We start from the raw sequence: 17814 nt of genomic DNA, 5'->3' as shown, positions 1-17814 counted from the left end.
GAGAGAAAACGGATCCACAGCTGAAGCGGGGAGGCAACATTTCAACAAGATGGCCAAGGTTATTTTATAAAAAGAACTATTGGGACGTGGACGGTGATACGAAAGCGCGTCGAGAAAAAGGCGGTGCTTAACTACGTCAAGTGTAAGTCGTAACACGACATTTCATATTCATTGGCTCTTACAAGTTAGTGACGTATTTACATTTAAGGAGGTGGAGTATCTTGAGTTAATTAATTTTTCGCGCCATAATGGATAGTTTGGTGGCTGGTAATTCGGATTTAAAAGTAGAAAATAAGGTATTGGAAGTTGCTATTCAATCTCTCATTGAACCATTCGATGATTTAGAACTATTTTCTGCTACGGATTGTGATGACAAACATTTTTGCCTTATAATATGGCAAAAAATGAAGTATACTATCCAAAGAAGCCAAGGCTAAACTATCAGCTGGGTCTTTATGTGTTGACAGCAAAAGTAAATAGGGGGATAAAGTCTGGCACTTGGGTCCAAATGCACGACGTCTTATTTGAGGGGTAAAATGTTTGGGCTTCGGAAATGACTTCCCTCTCGCCGCCTCTTTACAGGGACACAAAGGTATCGGTTGTACTACGCCACGATGAAAAATAGTTCTCTATAAAATACGTGAATATTAATTTTTTGCTTTCGATAATTTGGTTAAATTTAGTTCCTAAATAAAGTAAATATATGATAGAAACTAAAATGCGACATTTTAAAAATAATAACACGACTTTTGAAAAGAAATAAACCTTAACTAGAAAAACGCTCACTTAAATCGTGGCCATCTAAGAGCAGAGTTCGGGACTAATTGGTATATCTACGATGTTAAGGCCTAACAATTTGCAAGTTTAACTGAAATAATAGATATAGCTACGAGCTTTTTAGTTTATTTTACAATTGATATAGTAATTATTAATAAAAATCAACTGTTATCGAGAATGGAACTTCTCATGAAGATGTTGGAGGTGTTCAAAGTTTCTGGACAGTAAACCAAAACTTATTATATTTAATTAAAAAGTTAACAAAGTATGGTAACTTCAGACTCTGTGAAGGGCTGCAACCGGATGATTTTCTTCATGCACGCATGCAACCCAGTGTAGTGGTAAAAACTATACCTTTTAAGATATATGAATCACCAAAATGTCAAATACTCATACATCCCCGACAATGCAAAGAAAAAAACCTATTGTCAAGAGAGCAAAAATTGGTTTAATTCTGTAACTTATCGTCAAAGAACGAACAACAGTAAAAGTCTGAACTCTGACAAAGTTGACAATGTATGTAACACACCCAAATCCATCAGTAGAAACGCAGCTAATTCTAGAGTTAATACATCAAAATTAAGCCCTTTCAGTAGAAAAACTAGGATAAATAATATTCGTAAAAGTCGTTAAAAATTTACAACAAAAACTCAAGAAAAGGTCAATAACTCTCTCTAAAGAACATAATTATGAAATGGTTGAAATTGTGAAAAGAATTAATACTGACTTCAATCACTAACTTATGGAATTGACCTAATCCTTTGTAACCGATCCGATCACCGGATGGCGTTCGGGTCGGCTACAATATGTTTTTTTTATCTTATTTTTTAGTGGTAATTTTGGCGTCAGCCGCCAGGTGTTGACGCTCTCACGTAGCGGTTACAAATACCCCCGCGCCACGTGCTTTTCTCTCTCTCGTTTTTCTGCCTCGCCCAAGGGCAGGCCACTCCCAAGTTGAGGAAAATAGTTTTTGGTTCCGCGGCTACAATTAACCCCCTTCGCTAAGCATGGGTGAGCGAACCGGCCTGGATTTCTTAGTAAGTGAATAAGAAAGCTTTGTTCCATTTCTTTATTATACGAATATTTTTTAACTTATTATCTCGTGTCATATCGTTTTACATATAAAACTTGCCTGGCCGAATCCTACACGTTGTGACGGTTTAGCCTAATCGTGTTGCATCCTTCATAGGATACGATTAGGTTGCTTCAAACTGTTACACCTTTATTTGAAGGTTTTTTCTTCAGCCTTTCAAATCATCTCGAAGCATATTGCCTCCTTTTCCAACATTAAACTCGTTGTTATCTCTGAATTTTGCACTGACGAAGTCCCAATATCTTGCGTTCACGATTTTAGAGCATAGTTCTTTCTCAAAAAGATTAATATTTCCTTTTTGGCATTTTCCCGATACTAATTAATCTACTTCTCGAGATAAAAGCATTTGAAGCAGCACTTTGTTTTCTTTCATTTTGGGACATGTGTCCTAAAATAATTAAAATAACCACTAATAAAAATAATTTCAAATGTCAAACCAAAATTAAGATTCTTACTGAAACGCCAGTCATCTAATTTGTAAAATTTTCTTTCAAGATTTGATCAAATTTGTGTAAACTGGGGCTACAAAAATAACAAATGTCCAAAACAGTTTGTGACAAATGAGATTGCTTTTCTTCAGAATTCATTTTCACAAGTTTGACAATATTAAATATCTCTAGAGCAGTGTTTCTTGTTTCTGCTGTGAGTCTTTTGTACTTTTTGTGTGATAGTTGGTCATTAAATTTATTTTTAATAAGACCTAAAGCTGCTCTTCCTAACGTTATGAAGGTAGAAAATGTTCCATCTCATTAATACATGTAGCTGCTTCAAACTTAGTCACCAATTCGTCATTCCAATGAATTAGAAATTCACTTGTCTTTTCAGGAGAGCCAAATAAAGTGATACACATTTTCCAAAGAAACTAAACTAATAGGGTCTTGGCAGTGCTACGTCACAGTTTTTTCAATAGTTTTTATCGTGGGGAGAAAAATATGACCACAATGGCGGCCATGGCCAAAGCTACGGAGTGCCAAGTCTCTATTCTTTAATGTCTGTTTCTAATTCTACATTTTCTCTAACCTTGGAGGAGGGGAGTATTCTGGAGTGGAAAATCCCATAGCGGTAATAAGAACGTCCTTTCCCGCCTATTGCTGTTAGAATTACCCAGACTACCCCGGTTTTTGGTCGGACGTCCGCTTTATCTGCCATCATTTTGGCTTGATGACGTCCGACCAAAAAGGGCATGATGGGAATTTTACAAAGCCGCAGGTGGCGCCCGACTTTTCCACTCCAGAATACTTCTCTCCTCCAAGCTCTAACTGTTACGTTTGTTTGACAACGTTTTTTATGAAGCCCATCTTTAGCTGACTTCTTTCCTTAGTTTCCAAATGAGTTTCTACTTTCATTATATTTGTAACCGAATTCAAAACATCACGTATTTTAATTTCATTTAATTTATGTATATAATTTGTTATATCTTTAGGTTTTAATCATTTAGTTGATTTCCTCTTTTTACATTTTAGCATTCTGACACATTATTAGTATTCCTAAAATAACTTAGATTAAACATAACTGTGCAGTAATAATAGCAGACAAACCCTATCAAGTGATGGGCGGAGCTAATTTTTTTTAAATAAGCCCCGCCCGTTTCTACCATAGAAATCGGATAACAAATTAGAACGCTTAATCGAATGGCTGGCAGACCACCGATTAGATTCTTGGCTTAAACGACAGTAACACCATCTACACCGCACGCACGAAGCTTATTTTAACTAGTGATCAGGTCTACTATGTGAATAACGTAGGCACTGATGCAAATAACCATTTACAGGTGTTGTTGATTCATTAGTGGTCTTTTCCACTTTCTTTAACGGTTTTAGCTGTAAGTACAAAGCAAGATGTGGTTTTCGGATTCATATTTTTCGAAAGGTAAATACAGCATTTCTTTGTTATTTTACGATATGATAGATTATCTTTTGAATAATTGTTGTAACTTATCTTTATTATTAAAAAAATAGTTTACTGTGTTTAGAGCTAGTTAGGCTTAGCCTTTGCTATCTAATTCTGTCACTCTTGTAAGCTTATGTTATGCAATTATATCAGAGAGTGTAAAGTCGCTTCGCTACAGAGAGGCGCCTCTCTTTAAAAAATCCGTGGTACGATTTTATTCGCTGAGAATGTCCACATTTCCCGGCCGTTTGATGGCGCTAGTAGGATCTCCGGCACGCGCGAAATTAGAGTTTGAGGAGACGCAAAAAGGAAGAGTGTTTTTTTGGTATTTTTGCGAGTTAATTAATTTATTTATTTTGAAATGCCTTGTTCGGCTAAAAATTGTAAATCGAATAAAAAGGGAAACTCGCGTCTGTCTTTTTTCAAGTTTCCAAGGGATAAAGATCGGTGAATAAGCGTTTAAATTTAATAATCCTATTCTTATACATTAACATTTCTTAAAACGTATAGTTCTGCATTGTGGCTGCAAAATGTAAACAATGAAAAGCTCCAAAATAAAACTACAGATTACTTACACTTTAACCACGTACTTTGCGGTCTTCTTTTTACTGACGATGGTTTTATGAATATCAAAACCAAAAACAGGCTTACACCATTAGCTACACTTACTATTTTTTTGGAAAATTTCAATGAAACCACGGTTTTCCCTAGGCACACTGAAGGTAAAAACATCTTCCGCCATGGTGTCTTACTCCTTAATGTTTATTTATAATTAATTCAAATAGTAGCAAATGAAAATGCGCCCGAAGATCATGTTAAAACTACAAACGGGTGTAAGGAAAACGCGTCTGAAGTTAGCGCAGCACTACAAATGCATTATTATGCCCTCCAAAATCAATGCAACAAAGCAAATAGTAAGTTATATAAAATATTCCCAATGATGCACACTAGCTTTAAATGAATTTTTTTTTACAGTGGATGAAATCAATTCCTACGGAAAAAGGACTGAATTTAAACCCAGCAGAACTATCAATTCCATTTAAATATATTTGTATTGAACATAATTATAGCCGTTCAACTAAACATATTGACAGTGAAAATGGTATGAAAAAACACCATTTGTTAAAATTGATTTAATTTAACTAATTAAGTTATTACACTAGTACCAAATATAGGAGCTGAATTAGAAGTTTCAGAAAAGCCAGTTAAAAATCAAGCTGTTCAAGTTAGTGGGTTGAAAACCAAGAGAGAGCCGAGACTTCTCAAAAGCCTGCGCAAGAAGGATGCGAAAATTCAAAGAATGAAAAAGCAGTTGGCAAGATTAAAAGAAAAGCTGGCAGACAGTGGAAAAATATGTGATACCAAAAATGCCACTAGATTCTTGCCTGATTTTTCTAAAGAACTATTTGATTCAGAATTAAAACTGAGACAACGGGAAAAAAAGAAGAAGATACTCAACCATATTAAAGAAATGGGCTCTTTCTCTTTTTTACCACAGCGAACAAGCTTATAGAATGTGGCAAGCTGTTTTATGCTTTCCAACAAAAAGAACATTAGAGAAATGGTTGGCTCTCATGAAAATTTCTCCAGGTTTTGACCATAAAACTCTAGAAGCTCTGAAAATTAAGTTTCAGAATAAGAAGATAAACGAAAGAGTTGTTCTAGTTTCTTTTGATGAAATGAGCCTAAGAGAAAAGCTGACTTACAATAATGAAAACGATAACATTGAAGGTTTCGTAGACTTCGGTCCATATGGAAGGTCAAAACCGTACGCAAATCAGGCCCTAGTGTTCATGGTGAAAGGCATAAAACCGAAATTCAAACAACCAATTGGTTACTTCCTCACAAAAGATGCTTGTCCCGGACAGACTTGGAAGATATTGCTTCATGATTGCGTAACTCACCTAAAACGTATCGGCTTTATTGTCAAAGCTGTGGTCTGTGACCAGGGAACAGGCAATCAAAATTTGTTCAAAAGTATGGGGATATCAGTGGAAAAGCCATTCATTGAAATTGAAGAAGAAAATATTTATTTTTTCTTCGATCCTCCACATCTCTTGAAAAGTGTGAGGAACAATTTCAAACGGTATCCCATAATAGGGGAAGACAATCTAGTTTCTTGGCAGTCCTAGAACATTTTTTCGAAATAGACCAAGAAATTGGTAAGTTTCGAAGCACACATAAGCTGAAACGTAAGTATATCAAGTTACCAGCATTTTCTAACAAGAAAGTCAGTTTAGCTGCCCAAATTTTCAGTCGAAGTGTTTCTAATTGCATTCAAATGGCCTGTTCACTGGGATTAGGAGAGTTAACAATTGAAATTACATACACAGCAGAGTTCCTCTTGCACATGAACGACCTTTTTGATTGCTTCAATAGCAGGACATCAAACAATGAAACACGCTGTTAGAGAGCAATGACTGATCAATCCATCCACATACCAATGCTGAAAGAAAATACATGGAAGCCTCAGAACTGTAGGTATAAAACCTTACCTTGTATTGAAGGGTTGAAACTTTCAATTCAGTCTTTGCTACTCCTATGCAATGATCTAAGGGAGAATTTTGGTTTTAAGTTCTTACTAACTGGAAGAATTAGTCAAGATTTTTTAGAAAACTACTTTGGTTCCATTCGCCAAAAGGAGGTAATAGAGATCATCCAAATCCTCAACAATTCCGGGCAACGTACAGAGCTGCATCAGTCAATAATCTCCTAAAACCATCAAATTGCATTGACGATTTAGATGACTTTATTTTAAACATAGACTCGTTTAAAGTACCAGCTCCAGGACCCGATGAAGATTTGTCCAATTTTGATAACCATTGGGTTTTGCTGCTATTCAAAACACCAATGTTCTATTTGCCTTAGTCAGCTTAAAAAGGACAGTCCAATTCTTGATCCAACAAATATACTGGCATACTATAAGGCATACAAATCAGCAGACAACTCGCTTTTTGGTAATATTATCGTACCAACTGACCATTATTTGGGGTGGCGGAGTGGTTAGCACTTTCGCCTCGCAGCAAGAGGAGACGGGTTCGATCCCAGCTTGTGGCACTGGGTGAAAACTCGGAACAACTCCTTCTGCGTTGAGTTTGCAAGTTCTCTCCCCACTGGTTTAAGGGGTTTTCCCCCGAGTTCTTCGGTTTCCCCTTCCATAAAAACTTGTCTAGGTTAACGGTAATAGTTAGTGTAGGGAGCTGTTGGCTCGATCTCGTGGCATGCAGGGCTTGCCACCACCCTCCTACGCATTGTAACCCGGCCACCTAAATTAAGGGCTTCAAAAGTCGCATGATGACTTAGGCCTAAGGTGGTGCCTTGGGTATTAGCCTAGCTGATTATTATTTGTAACTGAGGCTAATGAAGTATTTGACACCAGTTATAAATTACTTTCACATATGACAAATATTAAAGGGCGTTTGGAAAGATTCATCACACGTAGAATTCACAAGTATGATATCTTTTTTCATAGAGTTCTGCATCCACAGTGCCCTTAAAAAGCAAGATCTTGATCTTCAATATGTTAAAACACAGAAACGGTTAGACCGGAAACTGTTAAAAATTCAGCACTAGTTCACTGATACTGTGATACAGGACAATGATTAAATATTTATTTCCCTATCTGTCGGAAATATTCTTCCTTAAATACATTTTCCCATTTTATTTATATTATTTAAAATATCAAATTTTATTTATATCATTCAAAATATATCAAATTTTATTTATATTCTTATTTAAATTATTACTTTTTGTAATTAACTTTGTTTTGGTATATTTTATTAAATATTTTGTAAAATTAGTAAATTACCTTGCCCAAAAAATATTCCACGAATTTCTTTTGATATATTAAAAAGTATGGTTGTTAATATTGAAATGAAAAAGGAGTGATTTTTCTTGTACTTACTTTTTATATTTCTTACGAAATCAACTGTTTTACTTAAGATTTAAATAATTCAACATCACAGCGAAATTCAACTTATCTACTGAGAGCAAAATTTATTTTTCTTTGATAAGTAATTTTACAGTGCCATCGTGTGTCCGGGAATTTCAAACACCGTCGTCTGCTTCTTCAACGCCATCATGGGGAAAAAACATACCACGAAATTTTTACATTACGGGGATAGGAAGAGGTGCCTCTCTGTAGCGAAGCGACTTTACACTCTCTGATTATATGTTACCTAGCTAGCTCATATCCAAAAGCTAAATTTTTCTTCTCTGTTTGTTTGGGAATTTTAAGTTGGTCGCATAGGCCTAACTATTTATAATACTTAGTTTATAGTAGGTTTTCAGTTGGCTTCTGTTAAAATTAACCAAGTATATTCTTGCTGACTCTGACGTCTACATTTAGCGTTGAAATAATACACTAATTTAAAGTATTAAATATAATTTATTAGACGTTTGATTCGCTCGCGTTCTAAATGTCGAACAGTCTCATCTGTGTCGTGTTTGCTTTTCAAAGCATTGATACGGATCTTGTGAATTTAATCCTTACGGCAGTAAATATGAACTTAAATTGAAGTGACCCATTATTCCGACTTTCCCATCATTTTATCTCACACAACCTTCACAATAGCTTCATTTTCAAGATATTTATTGCATAAATAACAAGAGTTAGCTGAGTGGTAAATTTTAAACGCGGTTACATGAAGAGCGGCGGCCGCGTTTTAAGTCAACGAAGGCGCCAAATTCTAAGACGCGTTTCGGGTACAACGTTAAAGCTGCGAATACGACACAACGATTGCTCGTATGTAAAATGTTCATAGAACATTGTTTTTAGGAAATAGCTGGACCCTAATGTTCGTAATTGGGTTTATAGCCGTACATACAATACTAACGTAGATATTCGCGATAAACAATTACGGTGCACCGGTTTCCCTCATAATCATTGCGGATAAATCAACTGTTTCTAATTACTCCTAAAATATTTAATTAACCATTCTTCATTTTTTATTCAAAAAAGCTAGCTTTCTTTGATTTGAAAGAAACCCGTTTTCTAGTGCGTTCCTAGCGATTGGAAATTATGGTAAAAAGAAAACCATTTCTAACACTAGCCTGTGAAAAGATGTTTTATTTTGTGTATTTACTCTTACATGATTTAATTACGCAATTTTGAGCCATTCTTCAACTTTAATTAAACATAAGTCGCTTTAAAGATGTAAAAAAACCGCGTTAGCGTCGAGCTAAAGTCGGCCATTTAATCTTAGGCGAAATAGAGTGTTAGTTCACCATTATGGCGCAGATGGCGTAACTTTCGTTGCCAGCCAAACGAAAAGCATGGGCCAAAGGCAGGGTTTTTTTAAAGTTCTAATCGGACCACGCGACAAAATTTCAAAAATCGTTCAAGTTTGTTATCCGATTTCTATGGTTTCTACGCGCTTCATCAGGTCTGCCAAAGCCTTCCTTAGACATTCCAAATGTATACCTCAATAGTTTCCTGATAGTATTCTTGATCATTCCTAAAAACCAATATGCTTTAACATTTAAAGATCTAATTAATAAAAATAATCCCCGTTGTTAAATAATAATTAAAATACTTTAACTAGAAACTTAACTAACTTTTAAATGTCACTTACGAATTAAAACTAGGTAAAACAGATAATAGGATTTGACTTACCCCCGCTATAAAATATAAAATTAAGCTAATTAATTAAACCATTCTCTCAAAATAAATTATAACCTAAATCCCTGCCTTCAGCAGGGCTAAAATTAAATCCTTCGCTAATTGAAGTGTTTTTCTCTTTGTCACAAAACCATGGTGCAATATATTCCTCAAATCTTCCCAGCCCAGGTTTTTCCTAAAACTTTCCGAGGTCTGAATTAGACCAAAGACAAGACCAGCAATATTCCCTCAGCTCACAGCGATCCCATGAAACCATGTTCATGTTCGCGGGCCTCAGGCCTACCCTCAGGTAACAAGACCCCAACAAAAGTGCGCTTTTTCCAAGGCTGCCGTCACCAGGTTTAGGGTCCTATGGAGACAAAACTAAAAATAACCCCGAGACCCTCTGTAATCCCCCCCGCATCACAGGACACGAGTCTTAGGTGCACCAATGATCGACATAAAATGGGAGGTCACCATTTGTTTTTATATCAACTTCGCCCCACAATCCCCAGAACAAAACCAGGGGACAGAGCCCCAAAAGGTCAGAACTCTGATTTTGCTAGTGATGTAAAGAATTCTGATTTTCAAGGGTCAGACAGTTCGAGTGTCCGAGAATTCTGATTCTCAGACCGAAAGAGACCATTTCGGAATAAAGACAAAGAATATGCGGTGAAGTCGCGCTCACATACACTGTAACCCTTCAGGTTCACCTTCCCCCGCATACTTAAATTTTTTTATTTTTCTATGTTTTATTTACTTTTGCTGTTACATTTCCCCCGCACTCCTGACCCTCTAGATTTATAATTATTCTTAAGTAGTCTTAAAGCCCCATATACCATATACGTATTTAATAAAAACTAATCCGTGTTAAATATAATTAAAAGTAATGTTAAACTAAAAAAACTTAAATAACTTTCGAACGCTACCTACGAATTAAAAATAGTTCATACAAGTGATAGAACTCGATCGACCCCCACTATAAATTATAAAATTAAGCTAATTAATTAAACCATTCTCTCACAATAAATTATAAACTAAATCCCTGCCTTCAGCAAAGCTAAAATTTAATCCCTCGCTAATGAAAGAGTTTTCTCTCGGTCACAAGACCATGGTGCCAGACATTCCGAGCCGTCCCCACCCAAGTTCTTCCCAAAAACGTTCCGAACATTCGCCGTCCACTAGCCCACCATCAGGTAGCAAGATCCCAAGAAAAGCACACGTTTTCCAAGGCTACCGCCATAAAGTCGCGAGGGCCCCTGGACATCTCCGCTTGGAGACAAAAATGAAAGTAACCTCGAGACTCCTTGCCACCCCCCCCCCCGCAACCCCGAGCGATCTTTCATAGATCAGGCGACGTCATCAGTACCATCGTAGGACACGAGTTTTAGGTGCATCAATGACCCACGTAAAATGGGAGGTCACCAATTACTTTTGTTTCAACTCCGCCCTAAAATCCTCGGAACAAAACCAAGAGACAGAGCCCCAAAGAGACAAAATTGGACAGATCTCGGTTTGTGCCAGAACTCGATAGAACTCTGCTTCTCGAGTAAGAGACCATGTCGAAATAAATAGAAAATAATGTGCAATGAAGTCGTGCTTAGATCATTAATTAACCCTCGCTGCAACCCTCATGATCGAAACCACCATCACTGACTACCTAGATGACCTATATCCAGAGCATTCCGACCGGAAGACCATAATCCAAGCAGCCATGAATCTGGGAAATGTGATGCCCTCAATACCCTCAAATCACCTGTTATTCACCCAATATCTAGCCGTTTCAAGAGCAGAAAGCCAGATGACCGAGACCGATTCCCTCGCCTAGCCAGACATTTCAGACCGAAACCCGAAGTTACTACGCCCCCGTCAGCTTGTAAGAAGTCAGGATAAAGAGAACAAAGAGAATAAGAAACCCGCAATCCGGCCGCCAAACCGTAGACGAGAAATAAAGAGAATAGAGAAAAGAATAAACGCGTATACAAGCAACCCCCAAAGACGTCCCGTTCTGTGAAGTGCATGTGTTGGGCATCTTGCGTGAACCGAGGAACGCGAAAACCCGTAAACAGAGAGACGACAACGTAGCGGAGGACTTCGAAATCAAGTGATAAGTAGAAAATTATCATATCCCCCCCAAATATTAATATTTAATTAAATATTTATAAATTATATTAATCTTATATTTAATTAAATATTTATAAATTATATTAATCTTATATTTAATTAAATATTTATAAATTATATTAATCTTATATTTTATTAAATATTTATAAATTATATTAATCTTATATTTTATTAAATATTTATAAATTATATTAATCTTATATTTAATTAAATATTTATAAATTATATTAATCTTATATTTAATTAAATATTTATAAATTATATTAATCTTATATTTAATTAAATATTTATAAATTATATTAATCTTATATTTAATTAAATATTTATAAATTATATTAATCTTATATTTAATTAAATATTTATAAATTATATTAATCTTATATTTAATTAAATATTTATAAATTATATTAATCTTATATTTAATTAAATATTTATAAATTATATTAATCTTATATTTAATTAAATATTTATAAATTATATTAATCTTATATTTAATTAAATATTTATAAATTATATTAATCTTATATTTAATTAAATATTTATAAATTATATTAATCTTATATTTTATTAAATATTTATAAATTATATTAATCTTATATTTTATTAAATATTTATAAATTATATTAATCTTATATTTAATTAAATATTTATAAATTATATTAATCTTATATTTAATTAATTATTTATAAATTATATTAATCTTATATTTAATTAAATATTTATAAATTATATTAATCTTATATTTAATTAAACATTTATAAATTATATTAATCTTATATTTAATTAAATATTTATAAATTATTCTGATCTATTGTTCCAATTTACCAATCCCTCGCGCCTAGTCGCGAACGAAAGAACCATCGCTAACTATCCAGATGACATCCATCCAGGGCATTTGAACCAGAAGAGCATAATCCAAATGGCCATGAATCCGGGAAGCGTAGTGTCCTCGCCACCCTCAATTCACCTGTTGATCACCAATTATGTAGCCGTTCCGAGAGAAGAAAGCCAGATGACTGAGACCGATTCCCTCGCCTTACCAGATGTTTTAGACCGAAATTTGAAGTAGCTACGCCAGCTTGTAAGCAATTCGTCGTCGTCATCCGGACATCCGTACCGTAATCCGGCTCGTTAGTTACCGTAATCTGGGTATCCGCGCCGTAAAACGAGACGAATTGACAGTTCGGAACTGTGATCGCGAAACCAGAAGTCCCCCTCGAACCCCTCCAAGAAAACGCGTGTGCGTGTGTCTTGCGTAAACCGGAACCCTGTAAACCGAAAGCTCCCGGAATCCCGTAAACCGAAGAGCATCCACGAAGAGAATGAAGTGATGAGTAGAAATTTACCTCGGATCAGTAATTGTAAAAAACTCGTCGATTAGCGAGTACCAAAAAATTGCATTGTCGGATACCCGATTATTCGAATAAGCTGCTCTCTAAATTCGCCGAGTATTTGTTCAAAAACTAAAAAAAAAACGATTAATGAATGATAAATAAAACAGCCCATTCTAGTGAGCTTATTCCGAGAGCGAATGAAGCAAAAACAAATTTTATCATGTTCGCTCAGTGAGAGACATAATTCATCCGTGGAAGTTCGATTAAGCTAATAGAGTTAATTCTTAAGCCCCATTTTCATGCTCGCTGGTAGCGGATAAAAATCGTCAAAATTAGCTTCCGCCACTCGCAATCGTGAAAATAAAGCTAAAATATCTGTTTGAAACAGATCGAAACGGAAAGTGAAAAAGCGTATAGCTGAAGCGGATTTTGACGATTTTTACCCGCTACCAGCGAGCATGAAAATGGGGCTTAAAGTGAACGCGCTCAATTTGAACGAGAAGGATCTCGCTCGGACCAAAATCTCAATAAGCTAAGAGGCGCCTCGTTCACACAATACGGCGAGCGAGTTTATCGCGAACAAGAGGGTCTCGTTCGTTTTCGGGCTCCGACGTAGTTCTTGTCTTGGAAACAAGTTTGAATAAAGTTTTCTAAAGCTTTGCATGTGACTTAATGATTTGTTATTACACCCAAAGCTCAAGATGTCTTTTAGCGCCCCCCCCCTTGATTTTTTTCTGTTGCAATACATACCGTTGCGTGTCGCTATCAAATATTCGCGTTATTGGTAAGTGCCCGGATTATTTTTTCGCTGTATTTGCATTGGCCAAATGCAGTATTACTGGGTAATCCACTATCATTGGGCAGACTACCAATGTAATCCAAATGATCTTGGATATTTTTACCTCGAAAGTTCGTGTCGTATAATTTTTTGGCAAATTCTGCGCCCGTAACTCTTATGTTTTTATGTCGAGTAAAAACATATTTAAATGATCTTAATAACAAAGAGTTTATTTACACTGTTTACACATGTTACAGAGTTAACGCTTTCCCGCCTCGTCCCTTAACTCCCGCCTATGCTACTAGATGGCACTTGTCTAGTGAACGGTATATGTACGAAAGTTACGTTCTGGCGGCACATTCAAATATTAAAACTAAATATTATTTACATAATATCACATCTCCTTTTTTATTAAAGAAAAACAAGATTTGGGTTAACTAATAACGTTGCTAAGAAGTTACTTATAAATTTAGTCTTTTTGGTTCGACTATACGTCTTCCAAATCTCGTTCTCTTGTCGCGGGGTGTCGCAACGTTTTCCGTGGCAACGTCAGGACTTGGAACATGGGGCGAACGAGGACTTTGAGGTGAAGACTGATTTCGGTCGCCGATATCACAAAGTTCGAGTTTTTTATTCATTTGTCGAGTGTGTTCATGATATTGTCGCTGAGCATGTATTGGGTTCTTTGAGACGTCTTCCGTTAGAGGAACAATATGAAATCTATTTCGCCTTAGCAGCCCGCGAGGCGTTTCGATCATGTAAGAACGTGGCTCTGGAGCTCTCTCTTGTACACGTCCCTCCGTTCGCATATCGGTAATCCATACCTTCTCTCCTTTTTCTAACTCACGTTGGCTGTGAACACCATGACGTCTATCATAGTAGAATTTCTGAGAACGTTTCAACGACATCTCTTTTTGTACGAGTTCTGACCTCGGTGGAACAACGGGTTCCAAAGTAGAAGTCGGAGTGGGAATGGTCGTACCAAGTTGGCGACTCATTAATAACTGGGCTGGACTGTAGCCGTTTTTGAGTGGAGTGGTTCTATAAGCTAATAATACAAGTTGTAAATCGTCCGATTTCAAAGCCGTTGCTTTGTGGAAATCTCGGACTGGAGGTGACGGTATTGAAACCATAGTGTAGTATTTTGAATAATAATCAGTTATGATCAAATACCATCTTCTTTCTAAGTATAAAATGTCCATCGCGATGACTTGCCATGGCCTTTCGGGTAACGATGACGGTTGAAGAGGTTGATGGCGATTCGAAGATTCTCTGGCGCAAATGCTGCACGAACGCACGTGAGTTTCCACGTCGCGAGAAATGTTTGGCCACCAAAACGACTGTCTAGCTCTTTCGCGACATTTGGATATACCTAAATGACCCTCGTGGATACGATTTAAAATTTCGCTCCGCATGCTGTTGGGTATTATCAATCTAGATCCATTCATCAATAATCCTTCTTGGATGGTAATTTCGTGGCGGTTAGGAAAGTACGGGTGGCAATCGAATTTGATCTTGGATTTGTCTGGCCAAGACATTTCGCAATATTGTCGTAGCTTTTGGAAAATCGGGTCTTCATTTTGCGCAGTCCATATCTCAGTAAGTCTGGAATCTGTGGCAGGTAAGCATGAAACAACTAGGCGAATATGCGCTTCGACTTCCTCTTCGAGTTCGGCGCTGCGAATTTTCTTCAGGGGTGCTCGAGATAGCGTATCTGCCGCTATTAGAAACTTGCCAGGGGTATATGTCAAGGTAAACGAATATCACATCAATCTTATTCTTAGCCTTTGTAGTCTGGGTGACAAATCGTCCAGCATCTTGTGTTGTAATATTGGCAATAAAGGTTTGTGATCTGTTTCGATATTAACGTGTATGCCTGTGATGAAGTCGTGAAAGCGTTCACAAGCCCAAGTTAAGGCTAAAGCCTCTTTCTCAATCTGAGCATACTGTTTTTCGGCGTCAGAAAGAGTTTTCGACGCGTACCCGACGACGTGTTTGTTTCCATCTCTGTCTTCCTGTAACAGAACGCAACCGAGACCATACGACGATGAGTCTGCCGAAATGTGAGTTACTTTCTTGGGATCGAATAAACTTAGTACTGGGTCGTTTGTAAGAATTTCTTTGACCTTTTCAAACGCTTCTCGTTGCGCAGTTTCCCAGACCCGCGCATTCTTTTTACTTAAAAGACTCGTCAAAGGTTGCAATGTTTGCGATAAATGAGGAATGAACTCCCCAAATATTGCGTCATTCCAAGTACACGGCGAAGTTCGTGAATATTTTCGGGAGGGGGACATTCCTTGAATAGCTTGGACTTTAGATTCGTCGGGCTTGATACCCTCGCTTGTTATTCTGTGTCCTAAGAATACGACGTCAGTTACGGCGAATCGACACTTTTGTAGGTTTAAAGTGACACCTTTGTCTTGTAATCTCATTAATACAGCTCTTAGACGTTTGTCGTGTTCTTCGTAGGAACTTCCCCAGACAAAAATATCATCCTGATTATTGAAACATCCTTCTAGGTCTTCTATATAGGAACTGATTCTATTTTGGTAGTGTTCCGAAGCTGAAGTTATTCCAAAGGGCAATCGATTAAAATAATATCTACCAAATGGCGTTATGAAAGTTGTGAGAGGTGCTGACTTTTTGTTCAAAGGAATCTGCCAGTAGCCAGAATTACAATCTAATTTAGTAAATATTTTGGCTCCCGCTAGGCGTCCTATGGCTGGTATTTGAGTCCTTTCTCTTTTAACGAAACCGTTTAATTTCGTTAAATCGACGCAAATTCGAACCTTGAGTTGCTTCATCGAATTTTCTTTCATGAGTAAAGCGTTGGGATCGTGTGGTTTGCTTGACGTTTTAACAGGTTTGGTCACAATGACCATTGGAGAACACCATAAGTTAATGAACACCAATCGGTCGGTTTCTCGATCTTTGTAATTACGCCTTGCGCTACCATTTGATCTAGCTCAAGTTTAACTTCTTGGATTTTGAAGGGCAAATGGCACTGCATTGTCCTTTAGCTGAATCGTGTATTCTTCTTTGATATTTCCTAGTCCGGAAAATAATTTAGGAAATTCTTGAACTGCGTTGACAGTTGACCTTGAGGAATCGTCCACGATATGGTGCAAACACTCGAACTACTTTTAGTCCTTCACTCACCTTAAGACTGAGAAGACTTCGCTCTAGATCACGTACTACATAGACATGACTTTGAAATGTACTTTGATGACGTCGTAACTCTGTTTCGAACATTCCAATACAATTTAATGGAGCTCTTCCAGGGCCCAGTAATCGTCTCTTCGGTTTAAGGAGTGTATGCCCTTTAAGCTTTGATTTAAAAATTTGTTCGGGGATGGCGCATACATCGGCTCCGGTATCTACTTGAAATACTATGGGCACATAACCGATTTCAATGTTGATGAACCACTTCTCGGAATCCGCTTTATCGTGGGTCGATACGGCTCCAAGGAAAGCTTCCTCTAATTCTGGTTGTTGTGCTTCACTTGATAGCGCTTTGATAGTAGCGGTTCTGCATACACGCGCGTAGTGGCCTTTACGCTTACATTTGGCGCACGCTGCATATCTTGCTGGGCAGTCTTCAATTCTGTGTTGACTATCTGAACCGCATGTATGACAACTTTGCTTTGAACTAGCTGCTTTGCCACTGTGACTAGATGTTGGCTGATTATTTGGCTTAGTTTGTAATTTTTATTACGACTTTTATTCCTCGAGCCGTGATGAGGTTTGTACGACATACCTGTCATTTTGTCAACGTTGGCATTCGCACCGTGGGGCTCAGCTTTCAACTCCTTAGTTTGGCGCTTAACCTCCTCGCTTTGGCGAACTGCTATTATGGCTTTTTCTAGCGTTAGTTTATGGTCCATTTGTAGTCTCGGATAAAGCTTGATCTTGAATGCCTACTACGATGCGATCTCGTATTATTTCTTCTTGGGGGTGTACTAATTTGTCAAAATCACAATGCTCAGATAGCTGATACAGCGAAGTAATAAACTCTTCAAACGGTTCTCCTACTTTTTGGAAACGATATAAAAATCTTGCTCGTAAATACGGGACGTTCTTCTCCAGAACGAAATGACCGTCATATCGTTCCATCACTTTGGTGTAAATAACAGCATCGCCTGCTGCCATGTTAAACGATTGAAAAATATCTTCGGCCTGATCCCCCATCATATAGATTAAAGCGCAAATTTGTTCCTCC

The sequence above is a fragment of the Leiobunum rupestre genome, chromosome 4, assembly GCF_980474605.1.
Source record: "Leiobunum rupestre chromosome 4, qqLeiRupe1.1.hap1, whole genome shotgun sequence".
In the NCBI taxonomy this organism is placed as follows: domain Eukaryota; kingdom Metazoa; phylum Arthropoda; class Arachnida; order Opiliones; family Sclerosomatidae; genus Leiobunum; species Leiobunum rupestre.
The sequence above is the reverse complement of the archived record's forward strand: the minus strand, read 5'-3'. Positions refer to the sequence as shown.